Source organism: Mus caroli, unplaced genomic scaffold, assembly GCF_978045245.1.
Source record: "Mus caroli unplaced genomic scaffold, Mus_caroli_1 scaffold_5, whole genome shotgun sequence".
In the NCBI taxonomy this organism is placed as follows: Eukaryota; Metazoa; Chordata; class Mammalia; order Rodentia; family Muridae; genus Mus; species Mus caroli.
This window is the reverse complement of record NW_028227260.1, coordinates 145,314,852-145,334,633: the sequence shown is the minus strand read 5'-3', so window position 1 is coordinate 145,334,633 and position 19,782 is coordinate 145,314,852. Positions and strand designations below refer to the sequence as shown.

The window sequence follows — 19,782 nt, the reverse complement described above, 5'->3', positions numbered from 1 at the left end:
CTCCAATTCCAACAAGTTTGCTACAAATGACAGGATCTGATTCTTCTATATAACTTAACAATATACTGTATATATATAATGTATTTTCTTAATCAATCAACCTGTCTGTGGGTACCTAGGCTGGTTCTATCAGCCACTGTAGATAATATAACTATGAACATTGGCATACAGGTATCTTGTTTGCATGCTTGCATGCTGACTTCATTTCTTTTGGACATATACCCAGAACTAGGAAAACTGGATTATATCATAGGTCTATTTTTGGAGGATACTTCATACTGCTCTATAGGCTTATTAATTTACAAACACACACACACACACACACACACACACACTTGTGTGTATATGTGTGTGTGTATATATATACATAATATACATCATACACACACACACACACACACACACACACACACACACACATATATATATATATATATATATATATATATATATATATATATATATATGACAGTTTTTTTAATAGCCATTTCCACTGGGGTAAGATGATAGATAACTCATTGTAATTTTTTCAGTTGTTTTTATTTTATGTACATTGCTGTATTGCTTGCATGTATGTCTGTGTGAAGGTGCCAGATCTTGGAGTTACAGACAGCCATGAGTTGCCATGTGGGTATCAGAATTTGAAGCCAGGTCTCTGGAAGAACATCCAATGCTTATAACAACTAAGCCATCTATCTCTCCAGCCCTTAACTGTAATTATTAATAACATTTCCTGTGTAACTATATAAATTGAGCATTTTTCCAAGTATATGTGGGTTATTTTATTTCTTCTTTCAATAAGTATCTATTTACACCCACTGATTATCTTTTGTTTTGTATCTATTTACACCCACTCATTATATACTTCAGGTTGATTCAGATGCTGCATCTTCTTCTCTCAGGGTCCTGAATCCTTGGATTAAAGGTATGCACCATTATCCCAAGAAGATATAGTTTATTTTTCTCCATGGAGTTATAGATAAGACCCTGGACCTTGTTCATAAGTACTCTATCACTAACAACCTATGTCTCCAGCCCTTCATTTGCCTATTTAAATAACAGTACTATTTTTTTCATTTTGTGTATGTACATACAAGAATGCCAACACATGCTTGTATATAAGTGTGTGAGTATGTACGTGGCACAGTTCATTGTGGAAGTCGGATGACAACTGGCAGGAGTCCATTGTCCTCCTCTACCATGTATGCTCAGAATACTAAATTCAAGTTATCATGCAAGAACCTTTATCATAGCCGGGCGTGGTGGCTCACGCCTTTAATCCCAGCACTCGGGAAGCAGAGGCAGGCGGATTTCTGAGTTCGAGGCCAGCATGGTCTACAGAGTGAGTTCCAGGACAGCCAGGACTATACAGAGAAACCCTGTCTCGAAAAACCAGAAAAAAAAAGAACCTTTATCATGTATCTGGCCTTTGCCCCACTTTAAAAATTAGATTTATTAACAGGACCCAGCATTTTGCTGCATACAGGAAACACACCTCAGTGTCAAAGACAGACATTACCTCAGAATCAAGGGCTAAAAAACAATTTTCCAAGCAAATGGTCCCAAGAAACAAGCTGGACTAGTCATTCTAATATCCAATAAAATCGACTTTCAACCAAAAGTTCTCAAAAAAGATAAGGAAGGAACTTCACACTCACCAAAGGAAAAATCTACCAAGAGGAACTCTCAATTGTGAACATCTAAGTTCAAATGAAGAGCACCTACATTCATAAAAGAAACTTTACTTAAGCTCAAAGCATACATTGAACCTCACACAATAGTGGAAGACTTCAATACCCACTCTCAACAATGGACAGATCATTGAAACAGAAACTAAACACAGATACAGTGAAACTAACAGAAGTTATGGACCAAATAGATTTAACAGCTATCTATAGAACATTTCATCCTAAAAGGAAAGAATATGCCTTCTTCTCAGCACCTCATGCTATCTTCTCCAAAATTGACCATATAATTGTTTACAAAACAGTCCTCAACAGATACAAGGAGACTGAAATAATTCCATGCATCCTATCAGAAAATCATGGACTAAAGCTGGTCTTCAATAACAACAAAAACAATAGAAAGCGCACATACACATGGACGCTGAACAATGCCCTACTCAATGATAACTTGGTCAAGGGAGAAATAAAAAAAGAAATTAAAGACTTTTTAGAATGGAATGAAAATGAAGCCACAACATACCCAAACTTACAGGACACAATGAAAGCAGTGCTAAGAGGAAAAATAGCTCTCAGTGCCTCCAAAAAGGAACTGGAGAGATCACACACTACAATACACCTGAAAGCTCTAGAACAAAAGGAAGCAAATAGTCCCAAGAAGGGTAGGCAGAAGGAAATAATCAAGCTCAGTATTGAAATTAACCAAGTAGAAACACAAAGAACTATACAAAGAATCCACAAAACTAGGAGCTGGTTCTTTGAGAAAATCAACTAGATTAAACCCTTAGCCAGAATAACCAGAGGGCAGAGACAGTATCCAAATTATCAAAATCAGAAATGAAAAGGGAGACATGACAGAAACAGAGGAAATTTTAAAAAATCATCAGATCCTACTAAAAAAGCCTATACTCAACAAAAATGAAAAAAAACTGGATGAAATGGACAATTTTCTTTTTTTTTTTTTTTTTGACAATTTTCTAGACAGATTACAAATGCCAAAGTTGAATCAGGGTTAGATAAACCATCTAAACAGTCCTATAACACCCAAAGAAATAGAAGCAGTTGTTAAAAGTCTCCCATCCAAAAACAGCCCAGGACCAGATAAGTTTAGTGCAGAGTTCTATCAGATCACACCTTCAAAGAAAACCTAGTACCAATACTCCACAAAATATTCCACAAAATAGAAACAGAAGATACTCTATCTACCCAATTCATTCTATGAAGCCACAATTACTCTGATACCTAAACCACACAAAGACCCAACAAAGAAAGAGAACTTTGGGCCCCCAGTGAAGGAGCTAGAGAAAGTACCCAAGGAGCTAAAGGGGTCTGCAACCCTATAATAGGAATAACAATATGAACTAACCAGTACCCCCCCAAGAGCTTGTGTCTCTAGTTGCATATGTAGCAGAGGATAGCCTAGTCGGCCACCAATGGGCGGAGAGGCCCTGGTCTTGCTAAGATTATATGCCCCAATACAGGGGAATGCCAGGGCCAGAAAGAGGGAGTGGGTGGGTTGGGGAGCAGGGCAGGGGAGGGTATAGGGGACTTTCAGAGAGGAAACTAGAAAAGGGGATAACATTTGAAAAGTAAATGAAGAAAATATCTAATAAAAAAACAAAAGAGTGGTGAAATGAAAGAAAATAAATGAGGGAAAAAATAAACAGAAATCAATATGAAACCAATTATCAAAATAACCATATTTGTTCCAGGAGCTATTTTGACATAATAAATCAATCACAGTTAAAAAAGAGAGAAAGAAAGAGAACTTTGAACCAATTTCCCTTATGAATATCAGATGCAAAAATACTCAATAAAATTCTCACAAACTGAATCCAAGGACACATGAAAACGATCATCCATCATGATCAAGTAGGCTTCATCCCAGGGATGCAGGGATGGTTCAATATACTGAAATCCATCGACATAATCCACTATGTAAACAAACTCAAAAAAACTATATGATCATCTCATTAGATGCTGAGAAAGCATTTGACAAAATCCAACACCCATTCATTATAAAAGTCTTGGAAAGATCAGGAATTCAAGACCCATACCTAAACATAGTAAAAGCAATATACAGTAGTGTACTGGCTAGTTTTGTGTCAACTTGACACAGCTGGAGTTATCACAGAAAAAGGAACTTCAGTTGAGGAAATGCCTCCATGAGATTCAACTGTAAGGCATTTTCTCAATTAGTGATCAAGGGGGAAAGGCCCCTTGTGGGTGGGACCATCTCTGGGCTGGTAGTCTTGGGTTCTATAAGAGAGCAGGCTGAGCAACCCAGGGGAAGCAAGCCAATAAAGAACATCCCTCCATGGCCTCTGAATCAGCTCCTGCTTCTTGACCTGCTTGAGTTCTAGTCCTGACTTCCTTGGTGATGAACAGCAGTATGGAAGTGTAAGCTGAATAAACCCTTTCCTCCCCAACTTGTTTCTTGGTCATGATGTTTGTGCAGGAATAGAAACCCTGACTAAGACAAGTAGGCAATATCAAACTAAAAACTTGAAGCAATCTCACTAAAATCAGAGACTAGACAAGGCTGCCTACTCTCCCCCTATCTATACAATATAGTACTCGAAGTTCTAGCTCGAGGAATTAGACAACAAAAGGAGGTCAAAGGGATACACATTGGAAAGGAAGAAGTCAAAATAATATGATTTGCAGATGATATGATAGTTTATTTAAGTCACCCCAAAAATTCCACCAGAGAACTCCTAGACCTAATAAACAACTTCAGCAAAGTGGCTGGATATTAAATTAACTCAAAACAAATCAGTAGCCTTTCTCTACTCAAAGGATAAATGGGCTGAGAAAGAAATTAGGGAAATGACACCCTTCAAAATAGTCACAAACAATACAAAATATCTTGGTGTGGCTCTAACCAAACAAGTGAAAGATCTGTACAACAAGAACTTCAGTTCCATGAAGAAAGAAATTGAAGGAGACCTCAGAAGATGCAAAGATCTCCCATGCTCATGGATTGGCAGAATTAATATAGTAAAAATGGCCATCTTGCCAAAAAGCAATCTACAGGTTCAATGCAATTCCCATAAAAATTCCAACTCAATTCTTCATAAAGTTAGAAAGAGCAATTTGCAAATTCATTTGGAATAACAACAACAACAACAACAACAAAAAACCTAGGACAGCGAATACTCTTCTCAATAATAAAAGAACTTCTGGGGAAATCACCATCCCTGACCTCAAACTGTACTACAGAACAACCAATGATAAATACTGCATGGTATTGGTACAGTGACAGGCAGGTAGATCAATGGAATAAAAATGAAGACCCAGAAATGAACCCACACACCTATGGTCACTTAATTTTTGACAAAGGAGCTAAAACCATCCAGTGGAAAGAAGACAGCATTTTCAACAAATGGTGCTGGTTCAATTGGAGGTCAGCACATAGAATGCACATTGATCCATTCTTATCTCCTTGTACAAAGCTCAATTCCAAGTGGATCAAGGACCTCCACATGAAACTAGATACACTGAAACTAAATAGAAGAAAAAGAGGGTAAGATTCTTGAACACTTGGGCACAGGAGAAAATTTCCGGAACAGAACACCAATGGCTTATGCTCTCAGATCAAGAATCTACAAATGGGACCTCATAAAATTGCAAAGCTTCCATAAGGCAAAGCACACTGTCAATAGGACAAAACGGCAACCAACTGGTAAAAGATCTTTACCAATCTTACATCCAATAGAGAGTTAATATCCAATATATACAAAGAACTCAGGAAGTTAGACTCCAGAGAACCAAATAAATCTATTAAAAAATGGGGAACAGAGCTAAACAAAGAATTCTCTACCGAGGAATGGCAAATGGCCAAAAAGCATCTAAAGAAATGTTGTACATCCTTAGTCATCAGGGAAATGCAAATCGAAACAACTTTGAGATTCCACCTCACACCAGTCAGAATGGCTAAAATCAAAAACTCAGGTGACAGCAGATACTGGCCTGTATATGGAGAAAGAGGAACACTCCTCCATTGCTGGTGGGATCAAAAGCTGGTACAAACACTCTGGAAATCAATTTGGTGGTTCCTCAGAAAAGTGGACATAGTACTACTGGAAGATCCAGCAATACCTCTCCTGGGCATATACCCAAAAGATGTTCCAACTTGTAATAAGAATACTTGCTCCACTATGTTCATAGAAGCCTTATTTCTAATAGCCAGGAGCTTGAAACAACCGAGATGTCTCTCAATAGACGAATGGATACAGAAAATGTGGTACATTTACACAGTGGAGTACTACTACTCAGCTATTAAAAACAATGAATTCATGAAATTCTTAGGCAAATGGATGGAACTTGAAAATATCATCCTGAGTGGGAATAACCCAGTCACAAAGGAACACACATGGTATGTAGTCACTGATAAGTGGATATAAGCCCTAAAGTTCAGAATAACCAAGATATAATTCACAGACCATATGAAGGTCAAGAAGAAGGAAGACCAAAGTGTGGATACTCCAGTGCTTCTTAGAAGAGGGAACAAAATACTCACAGGAGGAAATGTGATGGAGCAGGTGACAAAGTTCAGAGCAGAGACTTAAGGAAAGGCCATCCAGAGACTGTTCCACCTGGGGATCCATACCATATACAGCTACCAAAACCAGGCACTATTGTGGATGCCAAGAAGAGCATGCTGAAAGAGCCTGTTATAGCTGTCTCCTGAGAGGCTCTGCCAGAGCCTGACAAATACAGATGCAAGTAATACTATTACCACTTAAAATTTACAACTTCTACACTATCTCTAAAATGTTGCAAATTACAATAGGACAGACTGCTTATGTTTCTTTGTATGTCCTTCACATTACTGAGAACGGGGTAATGTTAAAGGGTAGTCAATACTTTCCAATCCCAATTCATTGTTAGGTAAGAGTTTGTACTTGTTTAGTACAATAACTTTTTCTTTTGCAAAATATTTCCAATTTGTATTTGGATGAACCTACTGATCTAGAGCCCATGAATAATGAGGTTGAACTGTATACATAAAAAATTGCTGACAATAATGTCTACTCTTTGCCAAAGAAAATCAGGACTAATAATATATTCTTGTATAAATAAGGAATATAAAAATGATGCAGTGAATATTAATAACCTTTCAAAGTCTTTACAATTGAACATTTGTTAAATTTTATTTAAACACCTTGATCGTGGAAAAATATAAAATGTTAATAAATTTACCAACTTTTATGTTTTAAAAAACAGCTCTAACAATGAAAACAAAAGCTTTCCTTTATGACTTACATAAGATTTATGGGCTCCTTTACTTATCTATGATAAGGCCAAACTCAGACACTCTGAGTTACCATTCCTTGCCTTATAATTGATTAGCCCAACTGCATAATCAATAAGAACAATATACCAGTTAAAAATGAAGAAACGAACAAGAACAAGATTTGGTTAAGCCCCCTTTTCTCTCTCAAGGTCTTTCTAGCTTTGTTTACTCCTCCCATGTAAGAAAAATGCTGTTCTGTCTGATACTTGAGAAGTATATAGACCTTCCATGAACACAGATTTATCTGCTAAAACAAATTCTACTCCCTTTGTCTGACATCTGGAAGATTTCTGTACATATTTCAGTAGACCACAATAAGATTCTGGGTGGGACTAAGAAAAAGTCTCATCCATAATACATTGCAATAGCTCCTTTCTCTTTTTGTGCAATACTCCTTTTAAATAGATGTTCTCGTTACTAAGTTAGCATTTGCTTTTTTGAATATACATTGAACTACATAATGTGAACTACTGAAGGATAACAACCGTAATAACAAAATATGATTTCTTAGCTTATTTCAAATGTGTATTCATTTAGCCATTAACAACAGCAACTCAAAATAAAAGAGCTACCTCTCGGTTGCTTCAGACTGAAATCTTACAATCAAATTCTCTTTTCTATCTCCATCTAGCAGGGTTTATGCATCCATCAACCTACTAAAATATCTATCACTCTCTATCTTTATGGTTTCCAGAGAAATTCTCTACATCACATAAAGTAAATAACAATGAAATAAAGATTTGTAAGAATAGGTAGCTATTTGTATAAAGAAAGTGGAGTAGGGAACTTTTTAAAAAATCCACATGTGGTAGAGGTGAGATAACCTTACAATACTATATTATTTCAGAATAAATATTGAGCAGAGGTTCTCATTTTACAGTGTGTCATACTGTTATAGTTTTTGAATATGACATTAAGATGATATTAAGATTAAATTGAATATATAAACCACGGGGCTTTGAGAACATTATTATAAAACACGACAGCCTCTTCATCAACACATCTAATATATGAGATGAGAAATCTAGATTAAGAGACATTTATAATAATGGCACCAGGAATATAGTCAACATATTAAATGTTCACATCTAGAATTATTACCTAGTGAGTCTAAGTCATTTTTGTAAACAAACACCCATATATACTTCTAGGAACAGGTAATCTAGACTACCACAAATATTTTAAAAATGGATGCATTTGTTTAAAAGCTGACTTTTTTTTTTCTCAACAGAGTTCAATATAGACAGACAGGTAAGGAAGGCAAAGAGACAGTCAGGCAGGTAGGCAGGCAGGCAGACAGACAGACAGATAAACTGACAGCCCCCCTCCTCTCTCTCTGCACCTCAAGAAAAATAGCCAAAGATGTACCATTAATGTAATTTGCTATCATCGAGGTTTTTTTATGCTTCAACAGTATAGAAAAAAAAATCTAACATGAAAATCCTCTTTTAGAATATACTAGCCAGTGACCCAATGCAATAACTAAATGGGAAATATGGTCAGAAATGGTAAAAATAGACATTCTGTGGAAAATTATACAACTGGCTGGAAGCTGGTCTCCAACTAGCTTTGCTCAAATATTTCATATAATACAAAATCCCTTGTTTTCTCCATAAAACTAATATCAAAAAAAGTGATTCAAAATATTGGCCACATTTAATTATTTCATGATTCTAGGAATTCATGTTTAATAATACCAATGCTAAAAGTGATTATGTCATAACTCCACAATAAAATCCATTTGTCTTACATGCACAGGATGAGGCACATACAAGATAATTCAGTAACATCTGAAAGAATGGGTATTTTCATTTCAAATGCTGAATTTACAAATTACAATTTGAGTCATTAAATCTGTGACCAGGACTTCAAAACTCATGATGAAAGTGTTCAGAAACTGCACATGACAAAATTAAAGTATAAACCTTAATGTCTTGAAATTCACTGTGTTATATGCCACACATGCCACAGCAGAAAAGGAATAACACTAAGAAAATATCACAGCAAATAAAATATTTTCACATGCTTTCTGCACACAGGAGAGGATATAGATTAATTAGCTAGACCAGTAATTATCCTACAAAATGAATGTAAATTCATTATGTAAATTAGGATTATTAAATATTCATGTTTCCTAGGGAAAGCAAGTAACTGTTTGATGATGCTCTCAGTTACATCAATCACGATTTGCCTGAACATACCAATTTGAGCGATTAGAAACCAAAACCGTTAGTTAAAATTGTGTTTTTTCATACTCCTGAATATTTGAGGGATAATTATTACTTTTGTAGAAGATTGTAGAAACCACAAAACAACTTTTAAAGAACATCTTTTATTCTAGAATAATTATATATTAACAGAAATGTGCAAAAATAATACAAAGGGTCTTTGTATATCATTAACCTAGTCCTTTCTTCCCTTGGCAGCAGCATCTTACACAACCACAGTACAATATCAAAGGCAGGAAACTAACACTGCTACAGACAATAGATCTCCGTTTGGCTTCACAGGTTTCCATGTACTAAGGCATTATATGTATAATTACTCAATTTTATCATTATATGAAAATTCTTGTCGCCAACAAAATGGAAAATAGATGTGTGCCACAAAGAAGATACTCCACAGGAGCCCAATGCTATTATTCCTTTAAAATCACACTGATCATATTTCATGATTTTTTTCACCCTAACATTGTAGTGTCCCATACAAAACAATCACTATGCCCGGCACCTCTTAAGTAAGTCCTGGTGTTGAGTAGTAGTCCTGCAACTTTGCTTTTCTGGAATAAGATGGTAGGGATTCTGGGTATTTTGCCTTTTTATAGAGCTTTAGGATAACTTTGTCAGTATCCAAAAAGTAGTTGGTTGGGATCACAATTTGGAATGCAATGAATCTACAGATTAACTTGCGAAGAAATAACCTTCACAGTACTATCTTCTTAATCACAAATATGAGAAAGGCTCCCCATTTACTTGGATTAAAAAAAACTGTCATAAGTTTCAAGTTTCCTGTATATAACTCTTATTACATCTATACATACACATTTCAATTTATATAATGATTTTCTACCTTAAAGATCAAATTATTATGTTTCTTTTACACCCTGTACCTGGTGCAGAAATTACAAGCAGAAGCCATCATGCCTGACATTTTAACATGGGTTCTAAGGATGGAACTGAAGTCCACAGGCTGAGCTATCTCCTCAGCTCTGAAATAGGAAAGTATCACTGAAATACAAATTTCTGTCTTATGTAGAGGTATTTTAGATTTCTTTTGGTTACAGTTTGAAAAGATACATCTTTTCCTACCACTTCAACATAAATGCCTTTTGAGTCTAAAATGTGACTCTGACTAGAACAATGGCTCAACAGGTAGAGGTGCTAGCTGCCCAGAATGCTGAAGTTTCATCATGATAGATAGAAAGACAGTTACCCTCTGATCACCAAATACATATTGTGGAGTATGTACATGCACATATATGCACACATACCTACACAAAAAAAAAACCAATAAAATATAATAAAAATAAAATGTTCCTATGTAGATAATATATAATAGGTCTTGGTTTTTAGTTATTGTGCCTCTCTCTGCCTTATAATTAGTTTTAATTCATTTATGTTTAATGGTATTACCAATAAGATATTATTTATATTAGAAACTTTGCTATATTCCTATATTCCTCTACCAGTTACTTCTTTGACATTGTATAGATAGTATCTACTACACCATTTATATCATCTTGCCATATTGTCTATGTCTAATATACCTATTGAGTACTTTTATTGGTTAATTTGGGGTGACACTCTTACATAGTGGTCTCATTAACATAGTTTTATAATGCTACTTTATGCAGTTATTTTTTAAGTCAGTTAAGAGAAACACAGGTATAATAAAGATGTATTTATAGCCAGGGGTAGTATAGTAGTAGCACAAGCCTTTAATCTTACTGGGGAGGCAGAGGCAGGCAGACCTCTGAATTCAAGATCAGCCTGGTCTGCCTAATCAGTTTCACATCAACCAATGCTACATATTGAGACCATGTTGCAAAAGGTATGTTTATATTGGCTGTCATATTTTTATATGTGATTTTCTTAAGAGTATTTTTTTATTTCTATATGGCTTCAAAATATTAACAAATACTTCCTGTTCAGACTGTAAAAATCTACCTTGAGAATTTCTTGTAGAGCAAGTTTATTAGTCCCAATAACCAGGCAGCCAGATTTGTTTTGTTTATCTGAAAATAATTTATACTTCATTTTTTGAAGTATGCTCTTTCTGTATAAAGGATTCTTGATAATATTTTCTTTCAGCATGTTGGATGCTATTCCATTTCCACTAGTATCATGATTTCTGATGAAAAATCTGCTGGTAGCTAATGCAGATCCTTTCTCTATGATGAATTCATTCCTTCTTGCTTTCTTCTGGAGTTTACTTTCCTTGTCAATTTTTGACAGCTTAATTATGATATATCCTTCTGGTTTATCTATGTAGAACTTACGAGAATTCTGGGCCATCAGTTCCTTAAGCATTCCTTCACACATTCTTTCTCTTTCTTTTCCCTCTCCTCTCAACACTCCTAGTACATTATGTTGTGAGTGATGGCTTTCTGCCGGTCTGTATTTTGCTGTCTTTTCTTTTCTTCAACTATATAATCTCAATGAGTCTATCTTCAAGTCTTCTGGCTATAATTCTTTCTTCTGTCTGTTCAAATCTGCTGAAATTTCATTTGGATGAAATGTCTACTCTGTACCTTTTCTTTTTGCTTGTGTAGTTTCTATTCCATTACTGCTATTTCCTATTTGTCATGATACTGCTTTCATACTTTATTTTATTCATTTTATACTGTGTCTCTCTTATACTAAAATAGCTAATTAAAATATCTGCATCTGCCAGTGGATAATTCCTGTGGATTGCTTCTCCCAATATCTTATGTAAGAATTGTATTTTTTGTTGTTGTTTCATTACATGTAAACTTCATAATTGGCTATTAAAAACTGGATGTTTTTAGCATAAAAACTGTAAAATCAGAACATCCTACCCAAAACTCATTATTGTTGCCACTGTTTTTTGGGTTTTTTTTTTTCTGTTTCTTTTGGGGGGGTATTTAGTAAGTTATTGGGAAGAACTTCTGTAAAGTCTGTATTCTTTTCTTATGTGTCAGTGAGTCCTGCTTGCTCTGCTTAGGTTTTACTTAGGGACTCTGGAAGCAGTTTACCAGTCTTCTCTCCCCAGAAATTGCTGGCTTCCTATAGAACCTTGAGAAGAGAATCTTATAACTTCCTGTGCCTTGTGAGTTTCATTGATCCTATAAACCTCTGTCTTTCCTCTAGGAGGAATGTTTGAACTTGTAGGAGAGGAGGGGAAGGGGGAGAACCAGGTCAGATATGGGAGGAGAAGGGGTTTGAAATACAGACGGTCAGGAATTTGAAAGTAGGTGTGTAGCAGTGGGAGAGGGGGAACTTGGGGTAGCCACTAGAAAGTCCCACATGCCAGAGACCCAGGGGGTTCCCAAATCCAACTGGAGGAATTTAGGGAGATAGAACCTGTAGAGACCATATCCAGTGGATAGGCACGGTCCCCAGTTGAGGGGTGGGGACACCCACCCACCTCAAAAATATTAATCCAGAATTCCTCCTGTCAAAAGGAAATACAGGGACAAAGAATGGAGTAGAAACTGAAGGAAAGGCCATCCAGAGACTGCCCCACCTAGGGATCCATCCCATCTACTGATACCAAACCCAGACACTATTGCTGATGCAAAGAAGTGCTTGCTGACAGGAGCCAGGTATAGCTGTCTCCTGAGAGGCTCTGCCAGAGCCTGACCAATACAGATGCAGATACACACAATCAAACATTGGACTAAGCGTGGGGACCCCAATGGGGAAGTTGGGGCAAGGACTGTAAGGAGCTGAAGGGGTTTGCAACCTTATAGGAAGAACAACAATATCAACCAACCAGAACCCTCAAAGCTCCCAGGGACTAAACCACCACCAAAGAGTACACAGGGGGTACCCATGGCTCCAGCTGGATATCTAGCAGAGAATTGCCTTAACTGGCAGCACTGGGAAGGGAGCCCCTTGGTCCTGTGGAGGCTTGCTGACCCAGGATAGGGGAACACTAGGTTGCTGAGACAGGAGTGGGTGGGTGGGTGGGCAGGTGGGGGAGCACCCTCATAGAAGTAGGGGGAGGGGGGAGGGGATGGGGGCTGTGGAGGGGAAATTGAGAAGGGGGATAACATATGAAATGTAAATAAATAAAATAACCAATAAAAAAGATCTTTCACTATACAACCTTTATTCAAACTGTGGTTATGGACTGGGAGTAGACTTCACTGGTAGATTGAATACGTAGCAAAATCAAGGCTTTGGTTTCAAACCCTAGCACCAAAATAAGTAAAATTAAAAGTAACTTGGAACTCTGGATATTCAGTTTCTAATTCTATCTATTTTACTATCTTTTAATTTCTTTGTTTGCTTGAATAAATTTTCATATTTTAAAAATAAAACCTTATTAGTGGCACAGCAGAATAAAAGACAAAAAGTGTATTAATTAAAAATTCAAAGATGGATCCCAAGTTGAGCCGGTCACTGGTTGGCCATTCATTCATTCAGTGACTGCTCCATTTTTGTCCCTGTATTTCTTTTGGACAGAAACAATCTTGAGTCAATATTTTTCAAGGTATGTTGGTGTCTCCATCCCTCCACTGGGGTCCTGTCTAACTACTGGAGGTGGTTTGAATGTTTCATATCTCCACCATTGGGCATTTTGGCTACGGTCACCCCAATTAAGTCCTGGGAGCTTCTCCCATCCTAGATCTCTGGGATTTTCTAGAGGTTCCTCCCACCACCCCAGGTAGCTGCATATTTCCATTCATTCTTTGGGTCCTCTGGGTTTCTCTCCTGTCTCCCCCTATACCTGACACTGAGCCCCTTTCTCCCCTCCCCTCCCCCTCTTTCACCCAGGTGCTTCCCTCCCTCTGTCTCCCATGATTATTTTTTTCCCCAACTTGGGATCCATCCATGGGCAAGCAGCACTCCCTGACACTATTACTGATGCCATGTTATGCTTGCAGACAGTAGTCTAGCATGGCTGTCCTCTGAGAGGCTCTACCAGCAGCTGAGTGAGACAGATGCAGATACTTACACCCAACTATTGGGTTGAAACTATTGGGTTGAAGTCAGGGACCCCTATGGAACAGTTAGGAGAAGGACAGAAGGAACTGAAGGGAATGGCAACCCCATAGGAAGACCAACAGTGCCAACTAACCTGGACACTGGGAGCTCCTAAAGATTAAGCCACCAACCAAAGAGTGTACAGCATGGGCTGGACTGTGGACCCCAGCACATATGCTGCATATATAGGCTGGTCTGAGGCCTCTCGGCACACATGTAACAGAGGGTTGCCTTGTGTGGTCTCAGTGGGAGAGGATGTGCCTAATCTTGTAGAGACTTGATGCCTCAGAAACTGGGAATGCTGGGGGGTGGGCACCCTCTCAGAGGAGACAGGGAGGGGCTAGGAGAGGGCAACATTTGGGGTATAAACTAATAAAATAATTAATTAGTAATAATAAAAACAGTAAAAAATTTATTTTTTTTCAGAAAAAACATTCAAAGATAAGAATCTAAGAACTTCACTAATGGGATGTACCTGTATGTCTTTGTTTCTATATATGTGCATGAAAATACCTTCTAATGAGAGGCGGGAGAAATGACTCACAGTTAAATATACTTCTGCTCTTTCACAGGACCCAAGTTTGGTTCCTAGCAACTGTATCAGGTGGCTAACAATCTTGTGTAACTCCAGACTCAGAGGATTTGATACCTTCTTCTGGTTTCTACTGAAACCCACACATATATTCACACAAGCATACACATATAAATAATAAAACCTTAAAATGTTTGATTCCATTTACTTGCTGATTCTGTGAGTTTGTGTGTATATGCAGCTCAGAACATGACTTCCAGGAGTCAAGTCAGTCCTACCTTGTTGATTCCTGGGATCAAACTAACAGTGTCCTGCTTGGTGACGAGTGCTTTACCTGTTGACCTAGTTCACTGGCCCCATATCAGAAATATTTTAATATAAAATCATTTAGCTTTCATTTAGTAGAAACTTTTCACTTATCTCATACTCATAAGCAATTTTACTTCTTTATACATATAGAGGAAGAAATTATAAAATACTTAGGAGTGATATGTCTGTTTCAGAATCTTGTAAAAAACAATGAAAAATGAACACATGACAAAATATATTTATTTTCAAGGGACTATTGGATTTTGTGCAACTTGAAAAACCCTACGGAACAAAAATTAGAATATTGGCAGCAAAAAAATAAAGAAAAATAAATTATCATGTGGAAGCTTCCCTAAGGCAATATAAACTTAAAATTTATTGACTAATATAGAAATTTTCAATTAATAAACATTTTATTTCAAAATTAAATTTGTATGTTACTTATACAGAATTTACTACAGATGTTTCTAATAAAATCATATTATAAACAATGACCTATCTAAATAAGTGATGTACGGTAGGCTCCACAGTGATCCTCATTAGACACACACTCATATTGGTTATTATTTTCTTTCTTGAGGCAGGGTTTCATGTAGCACAGATTGGCTTTGAATTCATGGGCTTGAACTACAGAATCCATGATGACCTGCAACTTCTGATCTTCTGGCATCCACATAATCTTTAGATTACAGTCCTGCTCAACCATATCTAGCTTATATTTTGAAAATAAATGATTACATCTAGCCCATAATATATTTTGAAACAGATATGGTAACAGGAAAAAATGGGCAATAATAAGGGTCAAAGAAACTACAAGCCAAGGGGAGAAAAGATATGAGTAAGAAAAGAATAAGGCACAGGATGGATTTTAAATGATTTGTTGCTTAATCACTGGGAAGAGAGGCCCCGTGGTATTGTAAACTTTATATGCCCCAGTACAGGGGAACACCAGGGCCAAGAAGTGGGAGTGGGTGGGTAGGGGAGCAGGGAGAGGGGAGGGTATAGGGTACTTTCAGGATATCATTTGAAATGTAAATGAAGAAAATATCTAATAAAAAATTGAAAAAAAGGAATTAAACAAAAAAAGAAGAAGAAAAAGAGAAGTTGTTTTAAATAGCTAGAATTTAAAGATATTTCTAGATAATCTTCCTTGAACTTATGGACTCCTCTTTACTATGCTATATTCCCCTTCAAAATTTGTTTCTTCTTGATACAGTATGTTTTGTATGCTTTGCCTTAAAACGGGTTATTTTTGGACCTCAACAATTTATAAATGGAATAGAAGAGCTGACGGAATCAGACGGTTTTTGCCTGTAGTAACTAGAAAAGGGATGAAAAGAAGTTGGGCAGAAAGGTCTAAAGGGGCAATATTCAAAGGTATTTTATATAATTTACTGTTTATTAAATATACATCTTATAAAATATGGCAAAGTCAGAATGAAGTAAGCCAGTAGGAATAGGCACAACAGCGGGTACAGGAATTCCACTGCACAAAAGTGACAAGGTAATAGATGTGAGATTTAACTCTGTTTCTCGGTTAAATTAAAGTAAGGCATTGTGCTGGGGGAAAAAAAAAACAACAGAAAAAAACTAAAGGGTAGTACCATGAATATGCCAATAGCATAGTTTCACTAGAATACCACTGAATTCTGACCCAAACCAGACAAGAGTGACAGATAATATGAAGAAATCAAATGGGTACATTTAAAATCTGTAGGTAGATAAAATTGATATAAAAATAGCATAAGATTCTAACTGTCCAAAAAGAGTATAAAGGATCAACTGACTAGCTTGGTCTTGTTTTCAGGATAAAACTTAAAGACATTTTTATCACCAAAGCAATGAACATGTGAGCTACAACTTCACTGATGTAGAAACAGAATCTGAAAGGAAGAATATAAATTATATGTAATATCCACCTTTAAACTTCAAGTGGAGGGATGGGGTTGCCATTCCACAGTCAAAAACTCTGACCCAGAATTGTTCCTGTCTAAAAGAACTGGAGGGACAAAAATGGAGAAGAGACTGAAGGAAAGGAGGTCCAGTGACTGGCCCAAATTGGGATCCATCTCAAGGTGAGGGTTCAAGGCCTGACACTATTACTGATGCTATGATATGCTTATAGACAGGAGCCTAGCATGGCTGCCCTCTGAGAAGCCCAACAAGCAGCTGACTGAGACAGAGGCAGATACATACACCCAACCATTGCACTGGAGTCAGGGACCCCTGTGGTTGAATTAGAGGAAAGCTGGAAGAAGCTGAGGAGGAGGCTGACCCTATAAGAAAACAAACAGTCTCAAAATGACCCGGACCCCTGAGATCTCTCAGACACTGAGCCACCAACCAGGCAGCACACACCAGCTGATATGAGGACCACAACACATATACAGCAGAGAACTGTGGGGTCTAGATACAGTTAGAGAAAATGCACTTAATCCTGGAGAGACTTGGGACCCCAGGGAGTGGGGAAGTCTGGTAGGGTGGGGGTGGGGAGTGGGGACCTCCTCCTGGAGACAGGCGATGGGGGGAAGAGGTGTGGGATGTGGAACAGTCGGAGGATGGACTGGGAGGGGGATAAATTCTGGACTGTAAAAAAAGATTAAAGAATAAAAAAAAATTCTTAGAATGACAAAAAAAAAAAAAAGGTTTGGAGTTTAACCCTCTGGCAAAATGGGCTCTGTTTTGTTTTGTTTTACTGTTGTTTGCTTGTTTGTTTTGAGACAGTCTCAATATATACAGGCTAGCCTGTAACTTTTTATGTATAGCATCCTACAGAGGCTACTTAGCCTCACAGAGATCCACCTATCTCTGCCCCTGCTTCCTAAATTCTGGGACTGAATGTGTAAATCACCGTAACCTTCTCTAAGTAAGTAGTAAAAGAGATTCATTCTCACATTCTAGGTCTATAGTTCCAGAGATCCAACTAAAGAAATCTAACAATAATTTACTATAGACAAATGAAAAAGTAGTTGTTTCCTTTAAAAATATCTTTGGAAATTTAGAAACGTCTCTGGAAAGACAGAGAATTAGGTATAATGATAGGACAAACCAAAACTTTGATATTAGTAATTTGGGGCTAAGAAGTAAGCTATAAATATTTATTTTAGTTATTTGCAATATTATATAAGATATTTCAATTCCATTATTCTAATTTAATATAGATAATTGGATAATTGATTTAACATTTGTAATTTTAAATTAGATCTGTACTAATCAACAAATTAGATCTGTTTATAAACAATATCAGAACTTTTTTTTCAGTGTTTAGCAAAACATCTACTGTTTAATAATCAGGTTTGCACAAAGTTTCCTCAGTGCCCTTGTAGACTCCTGAGGCATAGAGAACTTTAAAAGTATTTAAAAGTTACGAGAAACAGTATTTGCTTAGTTTGCCTGAGGACCTGGGTTTGATCCCCAGCACGACAAAACCCACAACACATCCAAACAAAACAGTTCAAAGGAAAAATAACTGTAAGGTCCATCAAATGGCAAAATTTCCATTTTGCTAAGCATATAAAATAATGTATATTTAAAAGCAGTTAATGGCCAATTCTGACAATGAAATCATGAACTATGAAACACCTAAATTTTACAACACGATTTCCCCCCCAGTACTGTGGTCATGTTTATTTAATCTAAATGCATGCATACACTTTGACTGAGAAGGCCCCTTGTAGGCATCCAGTAAAGATTAAAGCACTAAAAACAAATCAGCAAGGGAGGCTTTCTTAGAAGTAACTTAAAAATGTTTGTTAAAAGATGTATTTATTTTCATTGTATTCGTATGGGGGTTTTGCCTGCCTACATGTCTGTATACCAAGGGCATGGGCTGGTGCTGATGGGGGCCAGAAGAGGGTAACCGATCCCCTGGGCCTGGGATAGAGATGGTTTGTGAGTCCTTCAGGAGAGCAGCTAGGGCTCTTAATCACTGAGCCATGTCTTCAGCCTCTTAGCAATAATTTTTAACAATCTTCTATAAACATTATATTGATAATAATAATTTAAAGAGTCACAATGTGTTTAGAAATAATTGTCCTGAATAAAAATCTATAGGAATAGATTGGAGCTCACACTGTGTGAGATTCTACTTTGCAAAACTAGATAATTGGGTAAAACACAAATAGGGTACTTCACTTTGTATTTTCTTCAATTGCACTGCCTTTAAGATTCAAAAACAAAATACTAAAGAAGAATACATCTTTTATTAGGTGGCGAAAGTCTAAAGCTAGTAAATAGGATAATTAGGAGAGTCAATATAATAATCAGTTTTGTTACCTTAATGTGAATCATGGTAAAATTTAAAAAGTTTAAAAATAATAAGTAGCTCAAATGTGTGTATATATACATACACATATATATATATATATATATATATATATATATATATCCCACAAATTCTAATACTATTGACCTTTCAACTTTCACAAATACAGTATGTGATTAGCCAAATGTGAATCTAAATATCAACCATCTAGTTATAGGAGATAGTAATCCCAAAGGCCAAAAATTATACTTAAAAGGACCTTGGCTGCTTCTAAATCTTCAATTAACATTCATATAGTTATTTCCTTTCCTTCCCTTCCTACACCTCACAGAACAGGACTCAAATTATACCTTAAAAAAATATGTCCCTATTTCACTCTTTCTAGTAAAAAAAAAAAAGCATAAGCTCATAAAGATCCCATATGACTTAATGATTCCATATTTCAAATGCCATCTTTTAGATTTCTGAGCAACTATTTCAACTGGAGTTCACACTGTCTCCACCCACTTCCCCACTATATCATA

General features: G+C 36.6%; 1 protein-coding gene across 15 annotated transcripts in view; it reads right to left on the bottom strand.

Annotated features, from left to right (window-relative positions):
- Cask (calcium/calmodulin dependent serine protein kinase) overlaps nucleotides 1–19,782 on the bottom strand; it is a 328,516-nt gene that overhangs the window by 253,415 nt on the left and 55,319 nt on the right. The window lies entirely within an intron of this gene.